The 24,958-nt window shown below is 38.9% G+C and overlaps 1 pseudogene; it reads left to right on the top strand.

Moving 5' to 3' along the window:
- Positions 1-6,432: 6,432 nt before the first annotated feature.
- Positions 6,433-8,541, top strand: LOC103255361 (annotated as a pseudogene).
- Positions 8,542-24,958: the final 16,417 nt, after the last annotated feature.

The following is a 24,958-nucleotide window of genomic DNA, read 5'->3' on the forward strand; positions in this document are numbered from 1 at the left end:
CCTGCTGGGCTCCGACAATCCTTCCGCCTCAGCCTTCCAAGTAGCTGGAACTACAGGCATATGCTACCATACCCGGCTAATTTTTTTTATTTATTGTAGAGATGAGGTCTCACCAAGTTGCCCGGGTGGGTCTCGAACCTGCGGGCTCAGGCAATCCACTCACCTCAGCCTCCCAAGGCACAGGATTACAGGCTGAGCCCCCGAACCTGGCTAGTTTGCTTACTCTTAACACAGACTTTCATATAGGAGAGGACTGAGCCTCTGGTTACCATGTCCAGGACAGATCACGGCCATGGATGCTGTAATTTCCAAATTTATTACTATGGAAGCACCAAGAGGCACCATAGAGAATCCCATTAGTATCAGATACTGTCCAATTTTTATTGTAAAGTCTCCTAATGAGGTCTAGGTGTCTTTGAGGTTTGCACATAGTCTCTGACACATCAACAAGTAATACACCTGTCAGAAGGTCACTTGATCTTCTATTTCTGGTCACAATTTATTAGGATTTTTTTCCTTTCTGGAGAGACAGAAGAGTAACTTGTGACATCAGGATACTGAAGATATCCTAATGGAACTGTGTTGGCTAGATGTTGATAGACAGAGAGGGTCTCCTCTGAGTCTGTCCTGAGGTAGATCCACAGTCAAACAGTTTGTTGCAGAGTAAGTGTTCACAGCAACCCATCACTTGCCTATGACTCGTGACAACCTTGACTTGACCAAAGGTAGTCAGGCTTCTCTCCTGCCTACAGGACCCTAAAGCTTTGGCTTGCCCAAAGTCTGAACCAGCCTTAGGATAAGAACATTCTCCTAAACAGCTCATTCCAAGAACTGGCCAGTCACAGGAGAAATATTTCCCAATGAAGCATGTGATTTTCCCACCTGTTCACCCCCACCTTGGTCTCTCCTCCTGCCAAAAGTTTCTGCTAGCCCTGCTTACCCTTCCCTATGAAAGAAAAACCTTGTTTTCTTTGGTTTTGAGATGCTTGCAGATCCTGCAGTTGGATAATTCTTCCTATTGCAATAAACAAATATTGAATAAATTCTGTCCTTGCCTAAATCTGAATTTGTTTTTATTTGACACTGCCCGTGTGGGCTCCTGCAAGTCAGAAGGAATATATTCTGGAGTTCCAGGGAATAACTCTGACTCATCATTATGGCCATTTAAGCCATATTTTTTGTGTTTGAACTTTATTAGCAAGACTTCCGTAAGTCTAAAATCTGGATTTCCCCAAGTTTTTAAAAGCTCCAACTATATACACAAAAAAATGAAGATTTATTATTTTTGGATCTGTTGACATTATGCAAATATAGAACTCTGAGCTGAAACAAAGATAGAGTTATCTCAAGTTCAAAAGTTTCCTGCTAAATTTATTGTCAGCCAATAACAGCATTTTAGTATTTGAAAGAGAAAAGAAGAAAAAACAAGTTCTAGCGTCTGTGAACTACATCCAGGTGAACATGTGACCTCCATTGGTTGACTGTCCAGTAGTTTATGTATTATAAATCAAAGCCACTCCTGTGTAAAAAACAATGTTAGGGCAGTGGATTTGGCCACATCAGATGACTTATTTAGTTGACAAAGCCCCAATTTCCATGATACACAAAAGAGAATTTTAAAGAGAGGGAAGAAGGGGAGGCACATGAAAAGGTGCTCATTAGTCAAATGCAAATCAAAACCACAATGAGATACCACTTCACACCTATTTAGGATGGCTATAATCAGGAAAATGGAAAACAGCAAGTGTCAGCAAGGATGTGGAGAAATTGGAACCCTCCTAAAATGATGCAGCTTCTTTGGAAAACAGTTTAGCGGTGCCTAAAATGGTTAAATTTAGTGTTAGCATTGTTAACATCAATTCTGGTCCTAGGTATAGTTCCAAGAGAAATAAAAACATGTTCATATATGGCAGACCTGAGTAATATAGAGGCAACTTTTACTTAATGTAATTCATTTCTGAAAATTAGATATGGCTAGTAAAAACACAAAGTAGGATCCTGCTTCTCTTTATTTTAAATGGGAAAAACTATAATCAGCATTAAATCAGCCCCCCACTCCCAAACTATTGTTTTCTATATAGCATGGTCTCTTTCTCTCACTTTCTCTGTCTTCTACTGTATCTCTCTCTTTCTCTGTTTCTGTCTCTCACCCCCCCACCCCCATTCTCTCCTCTCTCTTTTATAGTGGGGCTGCCTGTGGCTCCCATGCTCTATTTACCTGAATCACTTCATAAACCTGACTGCTACCTGCTGCCTCAAGCCAGGGACATTGTGACAGTGTGCCCTAATTCCCCCAGACATAGGCCCAGTTTCCCAACGGCTCAGCCGGGTTCCATAGCTGCAGCCATGGCTGTGGTGGTGGGCTTCTCTGAGGTTGTTCCCAAGCTAGTTATGAAAGAGTCACCTGCCCTTCCCAGTTGCTCAGCCTGTGCCTGCCTGCATGTTCACCTGTATTTTCTAAGCTGCCTCCAACATTACCCCATCAAGAAAGAGATGAAGCCACAGACATGCTTGGAAGTTGTTTTTAGTTGCCTTAACTATAGGCTTGGGTATCTACCCTGAAGAGGGCAAGGCCCATGAGATCTGGTAGGAAAGTCACTTGGGACACGAATGGCCCTATCTGAGCCAGAGATGGGGTCAGGAGAAGGGTTTCTAGTTAGATGTAAAAACTCGGCCTTCCCTGGGCCTGTTTGTTCAACTAGAAAATGGTTTTTAAAGAGTTTCCTCATCTCTCTGTCCAGATCTCTTCCATTGTGGATTAATACCTTTCAAAGGCCAGAAGCAGGCATGTGAAATCCCAGTGCCCAGAAAATTATGAACAAAATATGAGAGATGGTCATTAAACTTTATTCCCAAAGAGCTGAGGATATATGACTCCTGTAAGAGCTCACCTTCTTCCTCCCAGGTCCCTTCTATCTCCTCTCCCCATGTTGCCTCTTTTGTGACCATAGCCTCCATCTCCAATCTCTTAAGTCATTCAAAATGTGGAGGACAAATATCACTGCACTAATTTGGTGAGAGATTGAGCCTCTACATTGAATGTAGAATAAAAGGAGTGAAGTGACATGCTATTTTTCTGCAGAGGAGAGATCTTTTCCAGTCACTAATAAAAAGGATTTGACAAAGATAAACAAAGAGAAATTTCTCAAAAGCCCTATTTAGCACATTCAGCACTACACCTTGGCCTGGTCATTGAGAGGGCAGAAGCCTCTTCTGTGACAGTAGACAGATGAAGAAGAGGGAAAGAAGGGATGGTCTTGAATAACTTTCTTTCTTTCTTTCTTTCTTTTTTAATCCCCCATCCCACCTTCACTCTGAGCTAAAATCAAGCTCAGATAGTCTTGGATATACACATACTCACAATTCATAAAAGTTGATTTATAAACAGGCACACTAACTTTTCTCTAAAATTATGGTGAAAAAATGGAATTCTCAGCAAAACATTCTATGTGTTGGTAGTATTTTTATCATAGAGTTAACTAAGGGCATTTATAAAATGTTTTATGGCATCAGCTTCTACTGCCTTCACTTCCATATCAGGGTAATTACTCCCTGGGTGCCGTCAATGACTGGTAGTAACCAGCTGGATACATAGATTTAATTTGAGGATCTCAGGTCTTAATTTTTCTATTTGATAAACTCAATCTTCAATCACAGTATATTTCAAGAAAATATAAAGCACTTTAAAAATTTAAGTATAATAAATTTTTATCAAATCTTGGTTAAAACTTGGGGAAACTATTGACTTTCAGTAATTTGACTACAATACCTTGATGTATTTCTTTCTTTCTTTTCTTTTCTTTTTCTGAGTTGGAGTCTCACTTCATCATCCAGGCTGGAGAGCAGTGGCACACTCATGGCCGCCCCAGCATCGACTTGCTGGGCTCCGGCAATTCCTCTGCCTCAGCCTTCCAAGTAGCCGTAACTACAGGCGCTCGCTACCATGCTCAGCTAATTTTTAGTTTATTGTAGAGATGAGGTCTTGCCATTTTGCCTGGGCTGGTCTTGAACCTGCGGGCTCGGCAATCCACTCACTTTGGCCTCCCAAAGTGCTCGGATTACAGGCTGAGGCACCGAGCCCGGCCCATCTTGACTTATTTCTACAATAACGGTACCTCGACTACTTCTTGTAACATCTTGATACTATTCCTGTGAGGCTTTTTAAAAGTTTCAAGTAAAAATATATGTACATATATATATATATGTATATATGTGTATACATATATATACATACATAATGTAAATATCAAATATACATTATTTGATGTATCTTCCCTACTTAGAGGGTATAGCAAAAGCATCCCAAAGCTGATGAGCACTCATATTTTTCTAAATTATTTATTCTGGCACCACTCCTCAGAGTAATGCTATCCTATGGCTGCTACTATGGAAGGTGTGTGTACATCAGGAGAGGGGAACACCCATTCCACATTTGTGTGATTTCTTCCAAAGAATCAAGATGACGGAGAATCCAAGTTAATTTTTTAAATCTATTTTGTATTGCTGATGAAAATAATGTATATTTGCTAATGTATAATTACATAATGTAATAATGAAGTGATCTATATAGATCCCAAAGTGTAGAATATAATGACCATTATTTCCTTGAGCTAGACACGGAGGGTATGGGGACTTTAGCATTAGTGTGATTTCCATCATTTCCGTTATAACCGCAGACTGATATGCAATATTCCATCACTTTAATTACTTAAGTTCCTTTTGGTAAATAGTTATGAGTTCTGTCATGCCATGTTTATGGCTAGAATTGAAGTAAAGTGGAAAGAGTGTAAACAAATTTATTTTGGTAAATTGAAGCACATGGGTTTTATCAGAGGGAAAAATACAAATTCAGTAACTGAGTTTGTCATTAAAGTTGCTATCAACCTGTAAAATATTGAAAGAAAACATAGTTATACATATCTATCACATCACATCTAATGTGACCTTGACAAAACAGAGATTTCCATTTTGCCAAAGGTATGCAAAGAGAAGTTACACGAGCCCTACCAGAGACTCTCCATTTGAAACTTTGGAGATTGTACACCATTGGATTGGGAAACAAATGGTCTCTGGAGTCTTCCATTCCAAGATCAACCAGTATTTTTTTATCTTGATGTTTTCATTCTACACATAGTCTCCCTCAGAGCCTGGTGAACTTGCTTGTTCTGCAGACTGTAGACAACTGCGTTCAGCAGTGGGGTCACCACCGTGTTCACAAGGGCAGCCTCTCTGTTGGAGTTCAGCCTGTTTGTTTGCTTCGGTTTCACGTATATAAGGACACAGCTGCTGTACATCAGAGAGAGGACAATGAAGTGAGATTAACAAGTGGAGAAAGCTTTCTGTCATTCCTTGGCTGATGGAAGATGCCTGATTGTGACTACTATGTTGCCGTATGCAATGATAGTTATAATGAGTGATGTAAACAGGATAAATAAAGCTAGGCCGAAGGTCAACATTTCAACAGATCTAGTGTCAGAACAGGAGAGGTGGATCAGTGAACCAAGGTCACAGAAGAAATGAGGGATGACATGGGGTCCACAGAAAGTAAACTGGGAAACTTTTACTACCAGACCAGTGATAAGAGTGAAACCCACAGCAAGGTGGTAGTGATTAAGAGGAAACAAGTCCTCAGGTTCATGATGGTAGGGTAATGAAGAGGCTTGCAAATGGCCATGTACCGATCCAGAGACATCACAGCTATGAGAAGAAAACCTGTTGCTCCCAAAAATACAAAGACAAAGGCTTGTATGAAACAGGCAGCAAAGGAAATGGTTTGCTTGCCTAAAAGAAAGATGACTAACAGTTTAGGAATAACAGCAAGATGCTGCGCAGAACTCGGGTTGGCAACCTAGGCCGGAGTCAGCGAACCGCTGTCCCATCCAGCCAGGCAGGGCAGAGGGCTCAGGACCTGACCCCAAGAGCGGGAGGCAGCGGGAGGCGAAGCGGGGTAATCCCGTGCAAATTGAAAGACAAAGGGAACCTGTGGCTTGAAATTGGCGTGCCCGCGCATCTCTGCAGAACAGAAGCGTGAAGCAATGAAGTTGCTGTTACTGTGTCCTTGGGTGCCACATGTGATCTCCTTGAGATTTTGCCATGTGACACTCAACCATCCTTACTGCGCTAAAGAAGAAACGTTTATTCCAGGATAGTTACTTGGCCTGGAAGACGTGCGTAAATTTGATGAACTGTATGTTATGCCTGTTTTCCTCTGAGTGAACGAAAATCTTTTTTGGATATTATATCTGAGAGGTGGGAGAGTGTTTTTCTCAAACTGTGGCTTGAGGGTCACCTGCATCCAAATCACTTGATGTGTATAAAATTCAGAGTCACTAGCCTCGCACCAGAACTAGTGAGTCACATCATTGGGGTGGAGTTAAGAATCTACGAACTGAAATTTTCTCTGATAAGGTGTCAGCAGGTTAATGTGGCACCATGGAGATACAAGGATTGCTATGATTTATCAAAGAAACTTCTGAAATCATTCATATGTGGAAGTATAAAGGGCAGGTAGTAGCTGAGGATCCATATTGTTGGCTTCACAAATGAGCTATTGCTTGTGCTGAAAAACTAGTCAAAGGTGAACCCACTGACAGGTGGCAGGTAGGATTTTGTACGCAATTTGTAAATATGTTACCATCTCATAAGATCAAGCCTATTCTCGTATTTGATGGATATATCTTACCTTCTGAAAAGAAAGTAGAGAGGTCTAGAAGAGAAAGAGAAGCCAAACCTTAAAGGGTAGTAGCTTCTTTGTGAGGGGAAACTTTCAAAAGCCCGAGGATATTTTACTCGTTCTGTCAAATGCTATAACCCACAAAGTAATTAAAGCGCCTAGTCTCAGAGAGTAGGTTGCCCTGTGACTCCGTTATGAAGCTGGCGCATTTGGCCTATCTGAACAAAGACAATGTTGTACAAGCTATAACTACAGAGAACTCAGATATCCTAGCTTTTGGCTGTAAAAAGGTGATTTTGAAAATGGACCAGTTTGGAAATGGACTGGAAATTGATCAAGCTCGGGTGCAGATAGCTTGGGGATGTATTTACAGAAGAGAAGTTTCAGTAAGGCATTCTTTCAGGCTGTGACTATCTTACCAGTGTGTGGGATTGGATTAGCAAAGGCAGGCAAAGTACTAAGACTAACTAATAATCCTCATATTGTAAAGGTTCTCAAGAAAATTGGGCATTATCTCAAGATGAATATAACAGTACCAGAGGATTACATCAAATAATTTATTTGAGCCAACAATACCTTCCTTTATCAGCTAGTTTTTTATCTCATCAAAAGAAAATGAATCCCTCTGAATGCCTATGAAGTTGATGTTGATCCCTAAACACTCAGCTGTGTTATGCTCTTCAAATAGTACTTGGAAATAAAGATATAAATACTCCTGAACAGATAGGTGACTAAAATCCAGACACTGATGTGCCTGCCCAATCAAGAAGTCATAGAATGATAAAACATGTCAAAAGTTAGCTAATGTTAATAGTATTTGGCATAGGAATTATAGCCCCAGACTAGAGTTGGATAATATTTCAGATGCCACACAATTGAAGGAAAATCTATGTACTGTGGGAACTGAACAAGTGATTAGTGCTAAAGGGCTAAATCTTCCCAGGAAGTCATCCATTGTGAAAAGACCAAAAAGTGAAGTACTGTGGGAAGATGATCTATTGGATCAGTATTCTCTTTCATTCACAAAGAAGATCAAGAAAAATAGCTGTGAAGTTTTGTGTGTGTATGTGTGTGTGGGGGGGGGTGTGTGTGTGGTGTTTTTTCTTTCTTTTGTTGTTGCTGTTGTTTTGCAGTAATTTGAATTCTGCTGACTCTGTGTCAAAGCCAGTCTCTAGATGAAACTGCTATCATGGATAGAGAGACCATGAATGAATGAATCAGATTAGCTAGACGATGAAAGCAAGAAGTTAGTGGATACAAATGTAGAACATAATTCAAGTGATCAGATTCCAGATTATGGAACAGTGTTTGCTGATGAAAAGTCTCAGTCTTTTCAGATGAGCAAATTCACAAGGACCATTTCACCACTCACCTTGGGGACACTGAGAAGCTGTTTTAGTTGGTCTGGAGGTCTTAGAGATTTTTCAAGAATTCCAACCCCCTCTTCAAGCACAGAATTGCAGCAGTACCAAAGAAAGAGTAATTCCCCCACCTCTCTTCCTGAGAATGATATATCTGATATAACTCAGTTAAAGAGTGATGAATCAGGTGATGAATCCCATCCCTTAAATAAAGTAGGATGTTCTTCACAATTCCAGGGAAATGTAGAATTATCACTGCTCAGTTTAAATGCATCAAAACGTTCTTGGTCTTCTAGTAAGGATTCTGATTCAGAGGTTCCTGGGCTGTATAAATCTAGTTCTGTGGAATCTCTTTCTACAACCGGGATCAAATCTCTATTACCTGCCAGAGTCAGTAGGCTGAGCAGGATGCCAGTAAGCATTAAGAGGAGAAATTGTCACAATGCTGAGAATAAGCCAGGATAACAAATAAAAATCAATGAGCTCTAAAAAAATTGGGGATTTTAAAAAGATTCTGAAAGCTTTTTCCCTGTAACAAGCTCCTGTCTCCAGTCAAAGATAACATCCACCTAACTCCAGAAGCAGATGATGATATATTTAACACACCTGAAAATGTGTGTGTTCAGAGAGCAATATTCTAGTAGTTGCAGACTGCTGGGAGGCTGTTGCCTACCAGAGAATCTTATCAATTTGAAGTTCCTATTTGGGAAAGAGCTATTTTCCAACCCAAAAGATTTGTTCTTTATTCTACGCCATTTAAAAAATAGAATACATTTTGTACGTTAACTATGCAATTGTTTCTTTTGCTCAGCTTTTGAGATTTTTATAAGAAGCTAATAGATGAGTATTTTTATCTTTGACAGTTTTTTTTTGTTGAACTTTTAATACTAGTTGGGGAAATCTGGAATTCATAAAAATTTACCCGGAAGACTTCTGTAATATTGTCAAGTAGAAGGATGGTAAATGCAAAGTACAGTCCTAGAAGAAATCACTGTATTTCTCCAGGCTTTAAATTTTTCCACCTGCCTTTCCTGTATATCCTTCAGGACTGAATTTAAAATAAAATTGTTGGGATTGGAGGGACAGTTGGAAGGGTTAAAGATCATTACACAAATAGAATAATACTCTGTCATTCCTGGAGAGCTTTCTTGAATTATAGGTTGACAGTGAAATAAAATTTTTTTTCAGTCTAAAAAAAGGGGGGAGGGAAGAGGATAAGATAAATCTTTAGAAAACAACCTTAATCAAACAGAGTTATATGAATTACCAGATTACCAGATAAGGAATTCAAAATAATCATTATAAACATGCTCAATGAGCTCGGTAAAACAACACATAAAAAGTGGCAATTTTTAGTTTTAAAAAAAGGTGAAAATAATGACCAATAAATAAATTAGAAAGAAGTAGAGTGATCTCTCTTCATAGACAACATAATCTCATATGTACAAAAGTCTAAAACCTTCATAAAAACTGCTGAACTAACAAATGAATCCAGTAAAGGTTCAGCCTGCAAATTCAATATATAAAAATAACTTACATTTCTATATACAAGCAAAAAACTATCTAAAGAGGAAATGTTTAAAAATCCAATTTCTAATGGCATAAAAATAACATATTTATTGAACACTTAATCAAAGAAGTGAAAGATTTGTACACTGAAAATCACTGTATGAAAGAAATTAAAGTAGATACAAGTACATGAAAAGACATCACATGTTCATGAATTGAAAGACTCAAGATTGTTAAAATGTCCATGCTACCAACGTGATCTACAGAGTCAATGCAATCCCTATCAAAATCCTTACAGCATTTTTTACAAAACAGAAAAAACAATCTTGAAATTTATATGGATCCCCAGAGGATCCTGAATGGCCAAAATAATCTTGAGAGATAAGAATAAAACTAGAGGGATTACAATTTCTTATTTCAAAATTACAAAGCTCAATATATTACAAAGCTCAAAAATCAACTCAAAATGGATTATCAACTTAAATGTAAGACTGGAAACTGTAAAACAGAGGAAAACTTAGGAGAAAAACACGAAATTAGTTTTGGTGATAATTTTTCAATTGCAACACCAAAAGCACAAGCAACAAAATAAAAATTAGACAAGTGGGACTACAGCAGAATAAAAATCTTCTGCACAGCAAAGGAAACAATGAGCAGAGAGAGCTGACAGCCTCTGAATTTGGAGTAATATTTTCAAACCATGTATCTGATAAAAGTTATTATCCAAGATTTATAATGAACTCCTACAACCCACTAGCAAAATATCCCCAAACAAGCTGATTTTTTAAATGGACAAAAAATTTGAATAGACCTTTCTCCAAAGTATCATACAAATAGTCAACAAGTATATGAAAATATGCCCAATAACACTTATTTTCAGGGAAATGGAAAATCAAAGCCATAATAAGACATTATCTCATACTTGTTTGGATGGTATTAACAAAAAAGCAAAAAAAATAAAATAAAATAACAATGTTGGCAAGGATGTGGAGAAATTGGAACCCTTGTGAACTATTGATGGGAATATAAAATAGTACAGATGCTATGAAAAACATTACAAAGGGCCCTCAAAATAAAAAATTTTTAAAAACTAGCATATAATCCATCAGTCCCACTTCTGAGTATTTATCCAAAATATTGTAATTGAAATCAGGATATCAAAGAGAATTTTTTATACCTATCTCTAGGTTCAAAGAGATACAGTCCATACAGGTAGATGTGGGGTCTATTGTGGATTAGAAGTTCTATGCCATGCTGCCCATTGAAGCTGGACTGGATTTTTTAAAATGTGGTACATATACACAATGAAATATTATGCAGCCATAAAGAAGGACAAACATATGGACTTCGCAGCAACTTGGATGGATTTGGCGTGAATCACACTCAGTGATCTATCACAGGAACAAAGAACAGAGGACCCTATGTTCTCACTCATAAGCGGACCTTGAACTGTAACGGGAATCTCTACAGAGAGACGGGACACTGAGAATACTTTGCCAGGAAACAGCATTTATTCATGCCGACACCGGCTCAGTGGACTTACATCCAAAGGCTGAACCCTGAGCATAGGGGGGCATTGCCTTTTATACATTTTTAGCTTCCTTGTCCCTGATAAGGTTTGCTTATTAGTAACATATTGGTTAATTGGGTATATCTAGCTCAAGGTTACAGCAGAGTTACACTTGTGCATTACAGATTGGTGCCACATTTCTTTCTAATATGTATCATCTAAGAAAATTCTTATCTTATGTGCTAAAAGAACTCTTTCATTATTCTGGGAAGGCTTTTATCTTATAAGACTTGGGGGAAGGTCTCCCTGCATCAGAACAATTATCATAATACTATAAGAAAGGGATTTACAGTAGTGGGAAACTGCCAGGGGAGGGGGGAGGGATTGGCAGTTGAGGGAAACTGTCAAGGGAGGGAGGGGCACACCTCATCAACAAGGGTACCTGCATAACCTAACCCTGAATTGTACCCCACATCTTTAAAATTAAAAAAAAGAAGCTCTATGCCCCATAGAAGTATATCTCTGGTTAACAACTCTAAAGGCATAGCACCAAGTGTCCCCTTCAGGGATGACCAGTTATCAGAGTCACTGCATTCATGGAAACCCAAATATATGGTTTCCACAAGGTCCAGATGGAATTTATCAATTGGGGATCATTTTATCATTATAATTCACCACTGAATTATCTATACTTAAGTTACCACAAACTTAACAGCTTAAAAAATATATTTATTATCTCACAATTTCTGTGGCATCTTGGCATGTCTTGACTGGATACTCTGAGTGAAAGTCTCTTACAAGGCTCCAATCACACTGTCAGGCAGGCCTGAGTTTCACCTAAGGCACGACTAAGAAAAGATCTACGTCCAAGCTCATGTAATAGTTCGTATCACTCACTCACTGCCTTGCTGACTGTCCTAGAGGCTGCCCTCAGTTTCTTGCCTTGGCCTCTTCATATGACAGCTGACTTCATCAAAGTCAACAAAGGAGAAAGGCAATAGAATCTGCTATTAAGATGAAAGCCACAGTTTTATGTAACATAATCATGGACATGCCATGCCATGATATTTCCCATATTCTACTGGTTAGATGCAAGTCATAAGTCCTGGCTACAGAAAATAGGAGGGGATTGCACAGGTTGGGAATACCAGGAGGTGGGAATCATTGAGGGCTACCTGACAGCCTGTGTAACACACCACCATTATAAGATTTCCAGAGGAACATAGATAAAAAGTGACCCAAGGTAAATCTGTCCTTTGAGAAAAAGAATTTTATTAACTCTTCACTCACAAATGGTTTAAAGAAAAAGTGAATACTCTGCTTTCCTTTTCCTTTCCAGTCTCCCTTTAGTAGAAGCCAATGTTAATTGTTGAATTTGTAGCTTTCCTTAAATTCTCTCTTCTCAACCGGGCACGGGGGCTCAGCCTGTAATCCCGCGCCTTTGGGAGGCTGAGGTGAGTGGATTGCCTGAGCCCGCGGGTTCGAGGCCCGGTTGGGCAACTTGGCGAGACCTCATCTCTACAATAAATCAAAAAAATCAGCCGGGTATGGTAGTGCATGCCTGTAATTCCAGCTACTCAGAAGGCTGAGGCGGAAGGATTGCCGGAGCCCAGCAGGTAGAGGCTGCGGTGGCAGGGAGCGGCCACTGCACTCCAGTCTGGGCGACAGAGTGAGACTTCAACTCAAAAAAAACAAAAAACAAAAAAACTCTATTCTCATATACTCACATGTTAATATATTTGTTAGATATGTTTAATAGCTGTATTCTTTTTTTTTTTTGCAAATGCTAGATCATATCAATCACATTCATTTTAAAGTTGCATTTTTCTCTTTTTAAATTTAATTTTCACTTTGAAATAACTTCAGGCCTAAGAAAAAAATTGCAAACTTACTCTAAAGATTTTCCATACCAACTTCACACAACTTCCCCAAATAGTAACATCTTGTATAACCACAGAACAATTATCAAAATTAGGAAATTAACATTGACACAATATTAATAAATGTGAAGATGTGATTCAAATTTTTTCAATTGTCCCAATAGTGTCCTTTTTCTGGCCCAAGATCCAATGCAGGGGCATATAGATAATATATTTAGATTCCTGCCTGCTAGGGTTTCTCCAATCTGAGCTAGTTCTTCTATCTTTCATGAGTTTGATAATCTTGAAGAGTACTGTCTAGTTATTTTAAATAATGTCCCTTATTTTGGGTTTGTCTGGTATTTCTTCACAATTAATGTTAGGCTATAAAATTTTGTCAAAAATACAATAGCAGAGATGTCATGCTTTTTTCAGTGTATGGTATTAGGAAGCATGTTTATTGTATTGCTCAAATTGATCCATATTTGACTATTTGGAGCCCCTTCAAGTTAGTTCCTGCACCTTTTTGACATGTCTCTGTTATTTTTTCAGCATCTCCTAGCTTTCTGGCATTCCAAGGTATTGATTTTGTACTTTCGTGTCCCAACATTGTAATCAGACACTTTTTTCAAAGAGTGCTGGCTTCTTTTGTTGTGCTAACTTCAGCCATACTGGTTTGCTAGTGATAGAATGAATATCCTCATTGGTAATCTAAAGCTCTGAATATTTTTTATAGAACTTCTTACAACTGAATCTAGCTGCATTGATTTTGTTTCCCTGGAACTGGTAATATGTAAACTCTTGTGCACCCTCAAGTGCTTCATTTTATTAATTAGTCTTTGAAATTTGCAAATAAATAGGAAGTTGTGATAGGACCTTTTTTTCTTTGAAAAAATATTGCCTTTATGAACTGTCATTTACTTCCACTTTTATTAAACAATTTCTGAAATTATCTGTGTTTTCTCTTGTCTGTTTTGTCTGACGTTTGGTTGAATTTTTTTTAAAGAAGCTAGTTAAGGTTGGAAAAGTGAAATAGACTTTTAAAGTCACTGTCTTCTTGCTGGTCTTGGGGACTAATAAGTGTGGAGATTCTGTTAGGCCAGCTCTTGTTTTCTTGGACAACAAACCCTTACCCCCCCCAAAAAAAACCCCCAAAAAACAAAACAAAACAACAACAACAACAAAAAACAGCCTACAAACAAACAGAAGAAAACTTAATTGGGAAGATTCTATCTTGTCTGTTTAAAAGATAAATCACTTTGTTTATCACGGGGGTGAGGAGGAGTCTTCATAAATCTTCCCACTCCAGAGCTAGTAATCTCTAGGCTATTAGTTATACAATTCGATAATCAAAAGCCTGAGACACCATGTCACAAACACCACTAGATACTGCTACTGGAACTTGCTTTTCTGTGTGTCAAAATGTGTCTCTCTGTGTCTACACCAAATCTTCTCCAAGAAGAACTCATATGTACTCCCCTATAATCATAATTCTTGTGCATGGATTCAAAAATAGTACAATTTCAATAGCATAATTTAAAGTCTCAAAGGCTATTATGAGGGACATCTGTAATGGCAAAGACAATACATCTCAGAGTAGTTTGGGGAAAGAAGACGAAAATGTGCCAAATATTCAAAGGATAGTCTTTAACTGCTTTGCTGCAGGCTCAAAAAAAAAAAGCCTGACTCCATCACAGTCATCAATCAAAGTTTCTCTGGCAAAACCTAAAGTTCAGAAAACACTCTACTCGAATCATCATAAACCTATCCTCATTGCACCCTTATCATGCTCTATCCTGCTATGAGTTCACAACATACTGAGGCTGCTCTTTCTTGGAGATCTTCCCCATAAGACTACAGAGTTAATGAATCACTACTCACTTAAGATTGTTACGCCAGAAAATAAATCAATAGAAGGTCAATACCAGTGGAATCATATTAGAGCAATAATAAAGAGTCAAAACAAAAGACTTGCAAAACCACACAGAAAAGACAAAACATTGCAATGAAAGTTTCAATGCTATTAGAGACTTATAGTCAGAGGTCCTAGACCTAAATTGACTAATATTTCTCAGATATGGAAAAAATAGTTGAAAATTGCCAAGTGAAAAGCTAAAAAAGATTTTTAAAATTTCACCATGCATAATACTAAACAAGAACTAGAAAGAGCAAGAAAAATATGGCAAAGCTTAAGACAATTTTTGAAGCTGTTCTTCAATAGACTCATACTAAGTTTATCAACAAGAAAATGAAAAATGTATAGTAGATTTTAGAATTCAACTTTTAAGAGATTTTCAAACACTGTTGTGGAGTAGAACTAAAAGATAATGGAAAAGGAGCTCTGTCTTCTCTTTATGTAAATAGACTAAAATTGGAGCTAGGGAACTTTGTTACAAAATTGTAGATATATGGGAATCTCCATTATTTGGTTGAACGATTTCAGGTGGACATAGAAAAATTGATAGGCTGAAGGCCATGACAAACCTGTGACCCTTAAGATAAACCAGCTGGTCCCTGATATAAAAACTGAATTGAAAGCCCCTCCATTATGTATGAGTTAGAGAATTACGAATAAGAATATGTGCAGCAATTGAAAACAAAAATCAAAACAAAGCAAAACTAATTACCCTTTCACTAGTCCTTTCAAGATTCAATATTCCTGTTCTGCCTTTAAGGGCCAAATGAATGATTTGTAGCTTTGTTAAGAATTTCCACACAAGTGATATGATAGTTACATCATTATACTTTGCTTTTGAACATTTCCTAATCCAAACAGCATACTTTCCCCAGTTCGACCAGAAGATAAAAATTCTTCCCTAACATAGACATCCATGCAGCATTCTTTACTAACCCAGTGGATAATGGTAGTCAATACTTATTATTATTTAGCTGAGAACATACAGTGATGCCAGTGTGATTATAAGTCTCCATCTTACATCGCTCAACTTTTAGATCAGGAAAACTAAAACATAGTTTCCATTTTGACCTCTCTTAATACAATATGTAGGTGATCTCCTTCTATACTTCACTAATTCAGATTATTCTACAACCAGTTCTAAATATCTATTAAGGAAAAGTTTCCCAATCCTAAAAGGCAATCATTCATTATCTCAATTATGATTTGTCAGCCAAAGTTAGGGCATTATTTGAGGAAAGATTACTGACTATTCAAGATTAACCAAAGCTGTGTTCTAAAAGAATATTGAGATAATTTCCTAGATTTAGCATATATTGGGAACCAGCTTTTCTGAAATAGCAACGCCTTTACATGAGCTTCACTGTTGTAGAACTCAAAAATTAAAGATCCCTTTAGTAACATCAAAATGCCCCTTTAACAACCACCTTTGCTAAATCTTCCAGATTATTATAAACCTTTCTTCTCATGTGTCCAGGAAAGTTCAGGTCATGAACTTGAGGCATGAATGTAAAAACACCCATCAGTGACACATTGCCTATAGCCCATCTTTTTATCCAGAAGCCAAGGTTTATGCTTCTTGCCTCTAAGTAATTGAAACTTAATTACATTTTTCTACTTGTGAAATTAGCCACTATGTTTCCCTTCCTTGATGTTTGGGCAGTGATGGTATTTTTAACAGGAAGAATGCCCAAGGCTGATCATCTTGATACTCTCTTTCAAAATCTTGATCTGATATTATTTGTTCATGGGTCTTATCTTTAAAAATAACAAAGATTGATATTACAGTTGGTTTCTCCTTTGCTCAAGCAAGAGTTTTCAGGTAAATTTTTAAATAAGGTTTGACAAAAGTGTGATTTCCTTTAATAAACAGTTGTACAATATTCCATCACATGGCTGTACCATGCTTCTTAAGCAAGAGAAGAAACTTAGATGCTTTAAAATTAATTATTTAAAAATTCAACTAAAATTTACAGTTAACTACATAAAAGTTTATTAAGATTCTGCATGGCAAAATATATATTTATACAAATAAGTCAACTGCAAAATGATAGATTAGCAGAAAATATTTATATTTATACAAAGGCTAGTTTTCTTAATATAAAAAATATAAAAATAATTTTACATTAATATAAAATTAATATAAAAGTCTTAATATAAAAATCTTCTAAGAGAAAGACAATCCAAAAGAAAATATAAAGAAACAATTCTTAGAAAGGGAAATGTGCATGTCAATCATGCTGGTAATCAAGAAAATGCAAAGTGAAATAGTAAATAATAGTAAAACAATATTTTATTCATCATAATGACCAACACCTAAAAGAGGCACAACAGTAAGTGTAAGTAAAAAATACAGGGAACAAGGTTCTATTCTCTGCTGTGGTTGTGTGAATTGGTTACAACCTTTGTGGAACAGAACCTATGGAGCATAGTGATATTTAGAACACACATACCCTTTGATTCAGCAATCACATTTAGGGGAGTCTACCCACAGAACTTAAAGCCCTAGTACATAAGGATCTACATGCAAAGATTTGTATCCCAGAACACACAGGTAAATTGTTGACTGTGTTGTGTACTTCTGGAGGCCATTGTAGGGATTAAAGTTAATAAACAGGAAATACATTTTACAAATTAGTTATCAATACACATGGCAACTTGGAAACACTGTGGGATTTCCAAAATAGGATCCCAGCTTTTCTACTCTGACTCCTCACACATCATCCTCGCCACCTGGTTTTTCCTATAGTGGCACACTCAAAGGGGTTAACATAGGAAATAGCAGAGATAAATGCAACAGTGTAGGAGGGAAGCCTGTGTTTCCTCAGCCAGAAAGGGAGCTACCCCAGAGGGTGACCTTCTAGAACTCTAAATAGTTTGTTGATGTTTCTCTTGAGTATTAATTATTCACAGAAAGTTTGGGCCAGTGACAAAAAAGAAGTCTCTGGATTTTGGTGGCAGAGGCAGTCTTGACTGTGTCTGCAGGGATCCTGGAGTCTGATCATCAATTGCCTGTCTCTGTGGACTTTGTTATCTCAAGAAGTTTGGCCTTCCAGTGGATGCTTCCAGGGAGCTTGGATGCTCTAGGGTGTTTTCAGAGGACACTTCTGACCCCAGGTGACTCTGGGAAACTGTGAAATCTCTCCTAGTAGATCAGAGAAAGATGGGTTCAGGGAAATTATGATGACTAAGAGAAAAGTCTACAGGCTGGAGTAAATGTGCACCAGGAGAAATAGAGTTTGCAGAGGATCCTATACTCAAGTCATCATACACTTTTTTGCTAATAATGCCCCAAGTTAACAAGTAGGCTTTTACAAAAGGCTGCAGTATTAGGGATTCTCATCTTGATAAACGGGAGATATGTAGTGTGTATAGAGCTTTTTCTCTCCCATTCTCATCTAACATTTATCCCTCTTAACCCAACTCCCACCCTCTCAACCACTACCTTACTGGCTTTAGGGCAGCACACCTCTTTTTAAAAAATAAAATGTAAAGAAGCCAAAACAATCCTCAGCGAAAGAAACAAAGCAGAAGATTTCACACTTCCAGACTTTAAACTTTACTATAAGGCTACAATAATTTTTAAAAGTCTGGCATTTATAAGAGAACAGGCATATAGACCAATGGAACAGGATAGAGACTCTGGAAGCAAAATCTCAATTTCTCGACCAACTCATCTTCAGCAAATCCTCCACCAACAACCACTGGAGAGAAGAGAACCTATTCAGTAAATGGTGCTGGCAAAACTGGCTGACCACATGCAGATAATTGAAACAAGACCCTTACCTATCACCATACAAAAACATCAACTCTAAATGGATCAAGCACCTAAACATAAAACCTCAAACTATAAGAATCTTAGAAAATGCAGGAGACACCCTTATGGGAATTGAAGTTGTCAACCAATTCCTGATCAAAACCCCAGATGTCCATGCTATAAGAGATAAGATACACAAGTAGGATCTCATTAAATTGAAATGCTTCTGCAAAGCAAAAGAAACCTTCAAGAGAGCAGGGAGACAGCTCACAGAATGGGAAAATATATTTGCCAACTGTATATCTGATAAAGGCCTAACATCCAGGATCTACAGGAACCCAGACATGCTGAAAGGAAAAAGAAACAAACAGCCCCAATAAAAAGTGGGTAAAAGACATGAATAGACACTTCTCAAAAGAAGATATATGGGCAACCAACAGACACATGAAAAAGTGCTCAAGCTGGGTTCGGTGGCTCAGTCTTAATCCTGTACTTTGGGAGGCTGAGGTAAGTGGATTGCCTGAGCCCACGGGTTCGAGACCCACCTGGGCAACTTAGCAAGACCTCATCTCTACAATAAATCAAAAAATCAGCTGGGCGTGGTAGTGCATGCCTGTAATTCCGGCTACTCGAAAGGCTGAGGTGGAAGGATCGCTGGAGCCCAGTAGGTCGAGGCTGCGGTGGCCGGAATCGGCCACTGCACTCCAGTCTGGGTGACAGTGAGACTTCAACTCAAAAAAAAAAAAAGAAATAAAAGAAAAAGTACTCAACCTCGCTAATCATCAGAGATATGCTAACCAAAACCACACTGAAATACCATCAAAACCCAGTAAGAATAGCCATCATTAATAAAACAAACAAACAACATATGTTGGCAAGGATGTGGAGAAAAGAGAATGCTTCTACACTGTTTGTTCCAGGAATGCAAGTTAGTTCAACCTTTATGGAAAACAGTGTGATGATTTCTAAAAGAACTAGAAATTGACCTTCCATATGACCCAGCAATCCCCCTGCTGGGAATATACCTGAAGGAACTCAAATTATACTATAAAAAATATACCTGCACACGCATGTTTATTGCAACACTATTGACAATAGAAAAACATGGAACCAACTATGCTGTCCATTGAAAATGGACCGGATAAAAAAAATGTGGTACATATTGTTATGACTGGAGTGCAAGAAATAAATTGCCAACAGACACAGAAAGTCATGAGTCCTTTTAATTAGCCAGCGACTTAGAGAGGGCTAATGCCACCAAAAATCTTTCAGCCCCGAGCAAAGCAAGCAGGGGCTTTTTATAGGTAAAAACCATAGCTTTCACAATTACAGGTTACATTTCAGGGAGGTGTCAGAGTTAGGGATGGAACAATTTGCAGCTACCTGCTTGCTTAGTTTGGTCATTGGCCAGTTGCTGTTTGCTTAACAGGATGTAGTGGGTAGGGTAGGGAATTTCAAATAAACAACTGTCAGTTACATTTCAGGGACCAAGAACAGTTGTGGTTACATGGTGGGGGGGGGTTCTTTCAAGCAGGCAATTGCAAGCAACTTAAAATGAAAGATTTTAACAGAATGGAGTTATTTATGTTAAACAAGCTTTTACAGGTTATTATAGATTATATAGCCATATAGGTTTTACAGACATTTCATTCCCTCCTTTTACTTGTACATGAGTTAAATCATTGACTCATTAGTTATTGACAAAGGGCTATAGTGGGTACCAATATACGTGAGCTTTACAGAGTTAAAGCGTTGTTTGACAAAATGGATAACCCAATTGAGTACACAGGGTCCTATAAGTAAAATGAGGAAGAGAAGGAGGAGGGGACCTGCTAGACTAGTGAGTGATAAGAGTTGTTAAGCGTGGGTTCCAGTCAAACAGAGAATGGAACCAAGATTTATTATTATCTAGCTCTTTTCTTTTTTGGCCTGAGATCTAATAAGCCTGTCTTGAATAAGATTGGGTTGAGAGGCTGACTATTGAACCATTCTTTAGTATTTAATGTTGTTGCCCACCAGTGAGGGTAAAGGAGTACCAAGTGGGACATTGAGCCTCACTTTCAAGCACATGGGCTAAGAAACACTGGAATAAAGACAAAAGAGTCTTAGTTTGTGGTGGCCAGTTCCAGGGATGATTGTTCATCTCTGGTCAGAGCAGGACACTGAGCTCGGAAGGTGATCTTGAGAGGGTTATTAGGGTCCTTTTGTACAGTCCAAATATCTGAGCGTGGAGTGTTGCTGTTGAGGTCATCAAACCCAGTTTTCTTGACCTGTGAGTAATGGATCCAGGCCGGAATTCCATCAACTTTGAGTGCCATCGGAGTAGTGAGGATGACAATGTAAGGTCCCTTCCAGGCCAGGGCCAGTACTTCCTTCTGGAACTTTTTGATGTAAACCAAGTTCCCAGGCTGGAATGGATGGCACGGTGTGGATGGTGGGGTTGACAGAACGTCACAGACATTGGAGTGGACAGTAGCCTGGACCTGTTGGAGGGACTGAAGATACTTTAATAGAGATTGATAGTAATTTCTTCAAGAATGGGATCACATAACCAGGGTAACAAAGGAGGAGGCCTACCAAACATTATTTCATATAGAGTAAATCCAGTCTCTTTTTTTTGAGTTGGAGTCTCACTGTCGCCCAGACTGGAGTGGAGTGCAGTGCCGCTTCCGGCCACCGCAGCCTCGACCTGCTGGGCTCCAGTGATCCTTCCACCTCAGCCCTCCATGTAGCTGGAACTACAGGCGTGAACTGCCACGTCCGGCTCATTTTTTGATTTATGGTAGAGATGAGGTCTCGCCTGCCCAGGCGGGTGGACTTTTTTTTTTTGAGTTGGAGTCTCACTCTGTCACCCAGACTGGAGTACAGTGGCCGCTCGTGGCCACTGCAGCCTCGACCTGCTGGGCTCTGGTGATCCTTCCGCCTCAGCCTTCCAAGTAGCTGGAACTACAGGCACGCGCTATCACACCTGGCTAATTTTTTGATTTATTGTAGAGATGGGGTCTCACCAAGTTGCCCAGGCGGGTCTCAAACCCGCAAGCTCAGGCAATCCACTCACCTCAGCCTCCCAAGGCGCGGGATTACAGGCTGAACCACCGAGCCCAGCTTCAAAGTGGATTTTAAAGCAAGAAGAATTGCTGGAGAAGATGAAGGGTATTTCATAATAATGAAGGGATCCTTCTACCATGAAGATATAGCAATTCTCAGTCTATATGGACCAAATAATATAGCCTCTAAATATACAAATTAAATTGGACAAAACTAGAAGGAGAAATAAACACATTCATAATTAAAGTGGAAGACTATCATACACCTCTTTTAATAACCAAGAATATAACCTAAAAAAGTATACATAGTAAGGATATAAACATTCTGAAAAACTTAACTAACAAATATGACCCAGTTGAAGTGTACAGAATTCTGTGTCCTACAGCAAAATACAAAATCTTTCAAGTGTACATGAAACTTTCACCAAAACTGGGCATATTCTGGGCACATAGTAAGTCTCAACACAAAATGATTACAATTATTCAAAACCCTTTTGGTAACCAGAGTTCACAGAGTACAATTTGTGATCTTGAATCCATATTAGAAAAAAAGCACACCTGAAAATTGTATATTTTAGCTTCAATTTCAAATATCTAGAAAAAGAAAAGTAACCAAACCTTAAAAAAAGAAAAAGTAAAGAAAAAATAAATAGCAGAATTCTACAAAATTACACAAAAAAACCAAATGTAAATATAAAAATTCAATGAACTCAACAAATAAGACTTTTTAAAATAAGTTAATAAAATTGACATGCCCCTAGCAAGACTGATAAGGAAAAGAGAAATAGAAAATACAAATTATCAATAACTAGAATGAAAAGGGGATTTCACTGTAAATACTATGGGTATTTTAAAAATAATAAAAGGATACTATGTCTTTTTTTAGCTTGATTCATGTACATTTTTTTCTGGGCTCTGCCCTGGAAGAAATACATCAGTAGGGGTTCTTTGTTATCTGGCATCCATTTGGGGAACCCTGACAGACATTGGTGGTTGGGAAGAGAAGTCAGGGTATTTATTCTAAAAGTGTACTCCCTGCTGTGTTCTATCAGGTTGGTTGGATGCCTCTATCAAATGTCCCAGATCTTCTCAAAGGTTGCCCTCTCCATACAACTTTCCTTCCCAATATGACAGTCATTCCCTTTCCTCTTTTCACCCTTTTAAGCCTAAGAGTGGTATCATCTCCTCTGCTACTAGCCCCAGGGTCCTGCACTGTTCCTTGTGTTTTTCCCGCACCTTGCCCATATTTTCAATAGCTTCTCTATAAGAGATAGTTTCTTTAATAAACTCTCTATAAACTTTCATCATAATCGAAGCATATCATCAATTTCTTGCTGGAACTCTTACTGATACAGCTCTTTGTCCCCAGTCTCCTTCTCATAAACTTTATCTTAGTAATGTCACATTTCAATCAGTTGTTCAAGCTAGAGATGTAAAAAACACTCTTTCCTCCTCTCATCCCTCATACCTAAGCATTGCTGCATCCAGGTGATTCTAGTTTTTTTTTTTTTTTTTGAGTTGGAGTCTCACTCTGTCACCCAGACTGGAGTGCAATGGCTGCTCCCGGCCACCGCAGCCTCGACCTGCTGGGATCCGGCAAGCCTTCTGCCTCAGCCTTCCAAGTAGCTGGAACTACAGGGGCACGCTACCACGCCCGGCTAATTTTTGATTTGTTGTAGAGATGAGGTCTCGCCAAATTGCCCAGGCGGGTCTCGAACCCGCGGGCTCAGGCAATCCACTCACCTTGGCCTCCCAAAGTGCTGGGATTACAGGCTGAGCCACCGACCCCAGCTGATTCTAGCTTTTAAATATCACTTTCTTGCTTCCCTCTTTTTATCTTCACAGACACTGGCCTCACTAATCAGGTCTGTAACTTTTCTCTCTGAAACAACTGTTGCACTCTTTTGACTGGCATCTATAAGTTTGTTTGCTATGCAAGGACACTCAGATGAAGAACGAGGGGGACTGAAACCCCACCTCTCTTCTGCTCTACATATTATATGACCTGGAGTGGGGTCCTGTTGAGTTGGAGAAAAGGACTTCTTTACTCATACAAAAAAAAAAAAATGAAACTAGTGGTGGCCCTGAAAGTAAGACTTGTTTCCAATCCACATAGTGTTTTGGTTACTAACATAATCTGGACAACATACAGTCTAGTAGCATTATCTCTAGCCTTGCTTGACATAGAAAGTTCACAAAGGGCCAGATACAGTGGCTCACACCTATAATCCCAACACTTTGGGAGGTGGAGGCAAGAGGATTGCCTGAGTCCATGAATTCAAGACTAGCCTAGGCAACATGGCAAGTCCTCGTTTCTACAATAAATTAAAAAATTAAGCCGGGTTCAGTGGCTCAGCCTGTAATCCTATGCTTTCGGAGGCTGAGGTGAGTGGGTTGCCTGAGCCCGCGGGTTCGAGACCCGCCTGGGCAACTTGGCGAGACCTCATCTCTACAATAAATCAAAAACTAGCCGGGCATGGTAGCATGCGCATATAGTTCCAGCTACTTGGAAGGCTGAGGTGGAAGGGTCGCCGGAGTCCAGCAGGTCAAGGCTGCAGTGGCCCAGAGCGTGCCACTGCACTCCAGTCTGGGTGACAGAGTGAGACTCCAACTCAAAAATAAATAAATAAATAAATAAATAAATAAATGTGCTGGGTGTGATGGCACATGCCTATAGTTCCAGCTACTTGGAAAACTGAGGTGGAAGAATCTCCTGAGACCAGCAGGTTGAGGCTGTGATGGCCGTGAGCATGCCAATGCACTCTAGCCTGGACGACAGAGTGAGACTCCAATAAAAAAAAAGAAGTCTACAAAGATATGGTCCCTGCTTAGCTCAGCTCTTACTAATCCCTGCTTCATATTCTGTTCTCCAACTTATGATAATCCCTGGTAAATCCCTATATGTGACATTATATCCCAAGTTTTTGTGGTTTTGTACAAATTGCTCTATCTTTGTCTGGAATACTCTTCCTCTGCCTCTGTGTCATGTGAGCTTCAAGGTGGTCCTTAGTCTTCTCTGCTTTCTGATGGTCACATGGTAATCTACCCTCTTGAGTATGGGAAGGGCTTGTGAATTGATTCTAACCAATAGAATATATCAGGAGTTGTGGGAATATTACTTCTTTGATAATGTTCTATATGACTGTAACTTCTGTGTTGCTAGCGCACTGTTTCTTGCTGACTTTGATGAAGCAAACCTCTGTGTTGTGAGATGCTCTGTAAGGAATCCCACATGGAAAGGAACTGGGAGAAGCTTCTGGGTAACAGTCAGAAGGAAATTAAAGGCCTCAGTCCAACAATGCTCAAAGAACTGACTAATACCAATAA

The sequence above is a fragment of the Carlito syrichta genome, unplaced genomic scaffold, assembly GCF_000164805.1.
Source record: "Carlito syrichta isolate Samal-C Ts95f unplaced genomic scaffold, Tarsius_syrichta-2.0.1 Scaffold288054, whole genome shotgun sequence".
NCBI classification, from domain to species: Eukaryota; Metazoa; Chordata; class Mammalia; order Primates; family Tarsiidae; genus Carlito; species Carlito syrichta.